The following is a 7,479-nucleotide window of genomic DNA, read 5'->3' on the forward strand; positions in this document are numbered from 1 at the left end:
GCACTTGTAAAAATGTTATTTTGGAATGGTCAGTGAGTTTGTAGTTCACATGAAATAACATCATGCACCCTAATGACTCAAGAGAAGCATGATCAGCAATCAGTAAAATTGAAATTAAGTTTTTCCTTGGCTATAAGCATAATAAATCAACATACAGGATTTTTAAAATTCAGCGTTAAGTCTACAGTCAGTAGAAGTTATTGGACATTGGTCAGTGTAGTTCTTTAAGACAGGTCACTTTCCTTCCTTACCTTGACAGAGCCAAGGCAAGAAAAATCATAATATTCCTTCATCACAGAAGAGAGAATTCTATGAAGGTGGGAAGAAGCTGGAGAGAAAGAAGAGTTGGACCTCTCTTCTGTCAATGCCAAAACAGAACTCTATCAGGGTAAGCTTTTCTTGATTTAGGAGGGTCAGTATGCTTAATTACAAAGAAAGAGATGCCAGAAATTGCAAAAGTCCTCTAAAAAGCTATTTTAATAAAAGTGACTTGAGAGAATATCTTGCAGTAGACACAATTTGATCACAAAACCACATGAGTTAACAAAGAATAATTTAAATGTTAAGAAATGGTTTTCCAATGGATCTTGCGCACTGAGATGCAGAAAGCTCAAAACTCAGATATATTCTTTTTAAAGACTCATTTATAGGGTCATTTTTAAAAAATACCATTTCAATGCCATCAAAGTTTTTTTGATGTTTTATTATCATGATGTTGAATTTGCACTACTCTTAGAACTTTAACTACAGTGCTAAATTGCAGCAATACCCATTACATACATCCTAATTGAAGCTACATCATATGTCTGATGTGTCAGTACTATTTGCTACTAGTTCTAACCTGCATTAGTAGAGTGTTAAATAGAGACTTAAGAACAAAGGAAGGGATAAGCACGTTTGTGAAACTTCTCATATGTAAACTATTCCTAGAATGAGAAAGAGCACTGACTCTATTTCTTGTCCATTTTATTTTATTTACTATATACTGTCTCAGTTTAATGAGACTGAAGTGTTTTGCTAAGAAGGATGACCAAGTTCGTCCCTCTAAGCAATTGCAAATCCAAAATTAAGAGGCTCCAATTGAGGAAGTATGGAGAAAGAAAAGGTAACAACCCCTTAATAAAGGATATATGTGTATTGGCAGAACAACAAAAGAACACAAAAACAACTAAACAACAATCCTGTACCCAAAAATCCCCTTCAAAAAGGAAACAGTTCAGTACTTTCCACCTTTTGGCGCAATTCTAACCACGGTCAGCAGGGGGCGCTGTTGGGCCACTGGCTGTGGGGCCCTGGTGCGCTGGAGAAGCCAAAATGGAGATCTGCCCCCCCAGAGAGAAGGGGAAGGGGGAAAAGGGGCTCTTTCCACAGACTAATACTGTTGGTGACTGGCTCTGGCAGGGACTCCCCCAAAGGTTCCTCTGCAGATGGGTCAAGCCTCTCCGATGAAATGTGAACAAGTCCGGGCTGGGGGCAGAACAGGGCGCAGGAGAATGGAGGGGAACCGGGGCCAGAAGCAGCCAGATGACCCGGCCGAAAAACAAAAAGAACCACACAAACACCCTCTCTGAGGTAGGGCAAAAGTGGAGTGACTGCTGTTTCCCGAGGAGAGGAAAAAAAGACTCATCAACTCCCTCCCATAGTCTTCTGAGGGCTCTCAGCCTGGAATGTGGGTCTGTTAGCCAGTTCTTTCGTGTGCGTCAATCACCCTGGGCAAACACCCTCCCCCTCCCTCGTTCAACATCTTTCTTTCACAGTGATGTAGGGGAAAGAAAAAAAATTCCCAGTTCAGGTTTTTTAGAACAAGTAAACCCATGACATATGCAAGATGACATAACGTTTCAATAATCAAAATTCACATTTTCTGGATCCTTATATCAGTATATTTACTAATAATGTACTTAAAGCTCTTCTTATTTATTGTATTTGCCTTATGTTTTAAGGGTCCTTAAAATGTTTGGAATGAATGTTAAACTGTAATTTGTCCTCCTAGGTTTGACTATCAACTAGCTGACATTTTGCTGTATCAGAATATGTGTTTCTTTTTTTTTTTCTTGGATTATTGAAATAGATCTTTTCATAGCCACTTGTCACATGTCTGAAGGATGTCACCTTTAACCACTGCAGTTTAGAGTGGCCAGCACTCAGAGCCACATAGAAAAATCTGCAGAATCCTGAAATTTGCAGATTTTGTGTGTATCTCAGAAGGTGGAGGACTGGGCTTTAGTTTCACGAGTTCAAGGCAGGACCACCAAGCTCTGGGACCACTCTGCTTCCTTCTGAGGTAAAGTTGGGAGTTCAGCTGGCTGCCCGCACACCAATACCATTACTGCCAGTGAAGAATTCAGATTTTTCTAGCTACCTCTGTCTATAAGTGGTCCTACAGCCTACCTCCCGAATGGCAGCTCCATTTGAATGCCTCAAGAGTTGTGTTTAGTTAAAGGGCTACTCCTTGGGACATAATTTTTATAAGCAAAAATACCATATCAACTTCCATACGAGAAGTTTACATACTAAGCACTGAGTTTATGAAAAGTAAATTAATGCTACAAGTCTGATCCTTCAGATATGGTAAACACTGTAGTAATCAAGATAACCTGCAATTTGCTTGCTGACTAAACTTGCTGTCAGAAGGAAGTTCTTTGGCCACACAGATGGGCTGGGTTTCTTACCCAGGTACAACAGACATTTATTGTCTCCTCTTTAAGGTGAACCACATAAGGATGTGGTTTATCTCTTTCTCTTAGTATGGTTATCAGGTATTTGATGTCAATTAGGGATTCTTTCTTTTTTTTCTTCTTGCGGCTATTTCACCTTTTATCTTTAAAAATGAAACATGAAACTAGTGTATCTTTGTCACTTAGCAACCATTTTTAAAAGTAAAGATTTTTTTTTTTTTTAAATCTTTGGTATAACTTATAGCAAGGGTAGGTCAGTGGTGTGGGCCACACAGGACAGTTTTTATAACTGACCCTTTAATTTCCTCATTCTAATTTCAATTTTGCAGACTGAACTTTATTTTGTTGCTTAGTCTTTTAGAGACTCTGTTCTAGGTCCAGAAATCTTTACTGATTTTTGGACTTTTAAATATGGTATGATTCCCCATAAAATTTAATATCTGTTCAGGAGAGCCTTAAAATATCCAAGCAGAACTTCTATAGACATTATCTGGAGGGATAAGAGATTTCATCTTTGAACTAGGCACAAGAATGGATCACCTTTCAGGATTTTAAATGAAGCAACATGCAGAAGAAAGACCCAATCAATGAGTTGTTTAATCAGCTGGAGGTGTAGTGATGAATACCAGGGTTTCTGTTACTAACTTACATCATTATTAGTATTATTTTCTTTTTTTCTTTTTTCTTACCTTTTACTAACTATGAAGGATTTTGTGATATTTTCCTTGAAAAGCACTTCTCTCCAGACCACAAAACTGCTGCTTGGTCAGATAGTGAAATCAGAAGGAATAGTGTATTATGACAAAGAAGAAGAATTTTGGATGTTAATTTCTAAAAGATTTCCTCTCCTAGTATTTATAATACTCTCTCCATTTCCCTCTTTATCACTGCCTATATTTTGAAAAAATTGTTTAGTTCTTTTATTTTCACTTCTATTTCACTTTTATTAATGTTCATTTTAAAGGAGATTTAATTATTTTTTACTCCCATTGTTAAAAATTTTACAGTTTTTCAGACAAAATGAACTAGGAGAACTCTATTTTTACTAGCATATGAAATCAAAATCAGTGGCCATAGAGATGACAAAGGCATCTTGTTCAGTAACATGGAAGACTATGCAAAGGCAAAATTATTAAATTAATGTCAGATTTAATAATTGAAATGCCAGAAACAAGAAAAACATAGGCCTATTGAAAACTAGAGAATCTGAAATATGTTTTGCTAATTATTTAGCCAAAACCTATGATATCTGTCATGCATCTGGAAACCACAATTGGCATGTATTTAACTTTTTCCTTCTATCTGCCTCAGGATTGCTTTTTCAGAATTTTTACTGATACTTTAATGAAAATGCAGATTGAACATCCCAGTTGACATTCCAGGTCCATATTAAATGCAAATGGGAAAATAATGAAAGTGAATTTGGTATGATTAATGAACAAAAGTCTCTAGCCACTTTTCCCCTTTTCCCCTTTCCCCCTTTCCTTTAGTAATTACTGTACCTAATAACATATGACCATTAAATTGAGACTTCATGCTTTCTGACATTTTTTCAGAAGTCGTCTATACTTTAAATATTATGAACATGTTAATGTAAATTAAAATTGTGTATTTTTATTAGAAATACAGTACTAGAACCAGATGTATTTAACCTTAGCCTCAGTCACTCTTATGACAGAATTCCTGGTTCAGCTTTGATTTTCTTTGGCCTTATCTCCTCTTGACCTAAGTTTGACCCTGAGAAATAGGACTGTTCAGAAAAGTGTATATTGAAGACATTCTGATGTATCTTGTGTGACTTTGGTAAATAACACCAGAAATACTATAAACCTTGGCTCCACCAGGAAGAAAACAGTGGTAAACTAAATAAAATGCTTACCCACAGTTTCTTTGTATGCCTGGACAGATTTTCATTTCTTCAGCTCTATCTTTGCAGTGTAAGGTTATTTTACAGAATTATTGTGTATTATGACTCAGTTGCATTTTCCAAATTGTGACCATCCTCATTTAAACATTCATCATAATAAGTGATGTTCAAAGGGCCAGACCAACTGTTTCAAATATTTTCAAGTTTACTCCCTAATTTGGATCATTTGCTAGATACCTATGGTCAGTAGACAGTGAAAGAGAGAAGGAACTGTGTAAGATGAACAACAGAACTGTTGGATTTGTCATTTCACAACTTACTGTGCAGCTGTTGCATGTTTCTGTGATTGAGTATATGTGAAGCAACTGCAAGAGAGTCAGGCTGATGCTTTCCTGCAAGGAGATAAAGATATTCTTGCTGGAAAATACTGCAGAGTTCACTGGAGACAGTGAGACACTCTGGGAGGGAGAATGGCAAGTAGAGATCCTGCAGCATAATTGCATGCTGTTGAATGACAAAGTTGAGCTGTCTCAGTGTCAAACCTAACACAAGAGGGGATGTGATTCCTGGAGATGTAGGAAAAGTTATGTAGAGTTTACTTCTTTCAGAATACCTCTGAAAAGTGGTTTTCTTGCTGAGGGGCTGCTGTTGTCTGATGATATCTGCCATGGATGAAATATTCATGACATTCAAGTGTATCTGTCATGCTCAAGTCCCTGATTGCATCATACCTGTGTCCCCATCCATGCTTGCACCACAAGGTCGGTTCAACCCAGTAGAGCATGAAAAGTGCAGTTAAAATACAGTGTGAATTTTATTTGGCATTTGTTTTACATCAGATGTGCATGACTCCACATACTGAAAATCTGATGCTTTTAAGGAAGGTACTGATTGCCAATCTTTTGAAAAATGAGACCCTTCCTAACCTTTTAGTAATTACCCAAAATGTAAGCTACTTTCCTATTGCCTTCTCTCTAAATGTGATTCATTTCTTCTACCTTACTGATTGAATATGCTGATCTTTCTCAAGCTGAATACGATCAAGAGAACAAGGCCTTGTTTACAAATTAACTTGGAAATACCATGAAATATATATGTTTGATTATTTTTTTTTCTTTTTCAGATAACCACTATTACATTCAAAGTGAGACATCTAAGTATTTGAAATGACATATGGAAATCAAAGCCCCCATGGAGCACTCCGCCTGCAGAAGTGGTTCCAACACTGGAACAAAGTGACATTACAAAACAGAATTGGGCCATTTGGTAGATCAGTAGTTTTTCCCATAGGTGAGAATACATATTTCAGCATCTCTGCTTGACCAGATATTTCAAGTCTGGAGTTAGAGCCATTTCATCTACAGAGTCTCATGTGACATCCCCATGTAATTGGTATCTAGTGTTGTGGACTGGCCAACATCTTTGTATACAGTGTATCCCTTTTCTCAAAGTCTAAGTCTTTCCATTTTGAAAAAGCTGCATTAATGAGATATGAGATTAAGGTTAGCAAGCACATTAAACTTAAATTTAAAATCGGTTTTGCCTGGAATAATAAATATTTAGTGCCTTAGACAAAGTACCACAAATTTCTTTTAAATATTCTCTTTTGTATGTAATGATGTGACTTCGAATTTGCTTTTTAAGAAATACTCATCATGAATATAAAGTGTTCATCTTCAAACATCATCACAAAAAGGATCCATTATTTCAATAGGTTTTCTGTCTTTCAGCCATGCTTTCTGGTTATTTTTAATGCTTAATCCATCATTTTGTGACCTTCACCATGGGAAAGGTAAATGTAAATCTTTCCAATAACAAAGAAACAAATGGAATGAAAACAAAGACTGGTTTGTTTTGACAGAAACACTAAAAATTAAAACACAGGATGCAAGGTAAAGCTCTGCTCCTCAGAAGGTTGTCTGCTGACTTCATAGCAATTATTCATTTTGTACGCTTATATTTGAGTATAGGTAAACAAGACTACCTTCAGATTTTTAAACTGTGTCAAGGGAAATGTTGCAAACCCATATGAAAATTGTGATTTGTTGTTTTTGGTATATCCTTAACCCAATGTGTATTTTTTTGCAGTGCAAGCAGAAGCAGATGATCATAGGGGTGTGAGAAGGGAAAGACCCTCAGTCATCTCAACAATCCACCTCAACAGTCTCAACAAGATGAGGCACTACTCCATTTTGCTGTGTTCATCTTAGGCCTCCATACTGCCTTCTGTAATTGTATTTTTTGCTGCTTTTTCTCTGTCCTCCCCACTTTGCAAGGTAAGAAATGTCAGATGTCTTACACAGCCTCTGAAACTGATGGAACCAGTTTCATTAGGCCTGTCCTGCCAGGGATAAGAGATGCGGAACTGAGGACAGGAGGTTGGGCCTGCATGAGGGTTTTTAAGGGCTAATAATTTGTTGTTTGAGTTCTCTCAAGTGATACAGTCTCTGTATTTCATTCCCACACATACTCTAATTATTGCTGACAATTGAGTGGCAAATTGCCTGACATAAATGAGATGTTATCCTTATGGCAAAGCTGGAAAACAGGTGTTTCCTTTTTCCCCTTCTGCCTGGCATCCAGGAAATGTAACAAAGGCTTTTTAGCTACAAATATACTTTTGGTAGGTTTTGTCTGGTTGCTGGACTTCTAAATCGCTGAATGTCTTGGCTACTGCACGGTGAGGACACGTGCTTCTACAATTTCCAGGGCAGTAAAACATGCATGTGATTTTCAGACTAAAGCTACTCCCGTTTTTGGTGAGAGCTGGATTCTGGTTTTTCTGCACTGACCTTGGCCAATCATGTTTAGAAAGGATGAGCTGCCCACACTCGTACTCTAGCCATATGTGATGGTGAGCGATATTTGAAAATGATGATGCACCAGCATTGTCCCAATTAGATAATACTTTCTAAATTATTAGAAATAATTGGA

At 37.1% G+C, this 7,479-nt stretch overlaps 1 long non-coding RNA gene across 1 annotated transcript; it reads left to right on the forward strand.

The window, feature by feature from the left end:
• Positions 1 to 1,520: 1,520 nt before the first annotated feature.
• Positions 1,521 to 6,857, forward strand: LOC120324461. Its single transcript, XR_005565799.1, has 3 exons — positions 1,521 to 1,572; positions 5,669 to 5,835; positions 6,634 to 6,857. It is a non-coding gene; the product is annotated as an uncharacterized LOC120324461 (long non-coding RNA).
• The last annotated feature ends 622 nt before the right edge of the window (positions 6,858 to 7,479 follow it).

Source organism: Pipra filicauda, unplaced genomic scaffold (assembly GCF_003945595.2).
Source record: "Pipra filicauda isolate LSUMZ 115617 unplaced genomic scaffold, ASM394559v2 scaffold543_size331735_pilon, whole genome shotgun sequence".
In the NCBI taxonomy this organism is placed as follows: Eukaryota; Metazoa; Chordata; class Aves; order Passeriformes; family Pipridae; genus Pipra; species Pipra filicauda.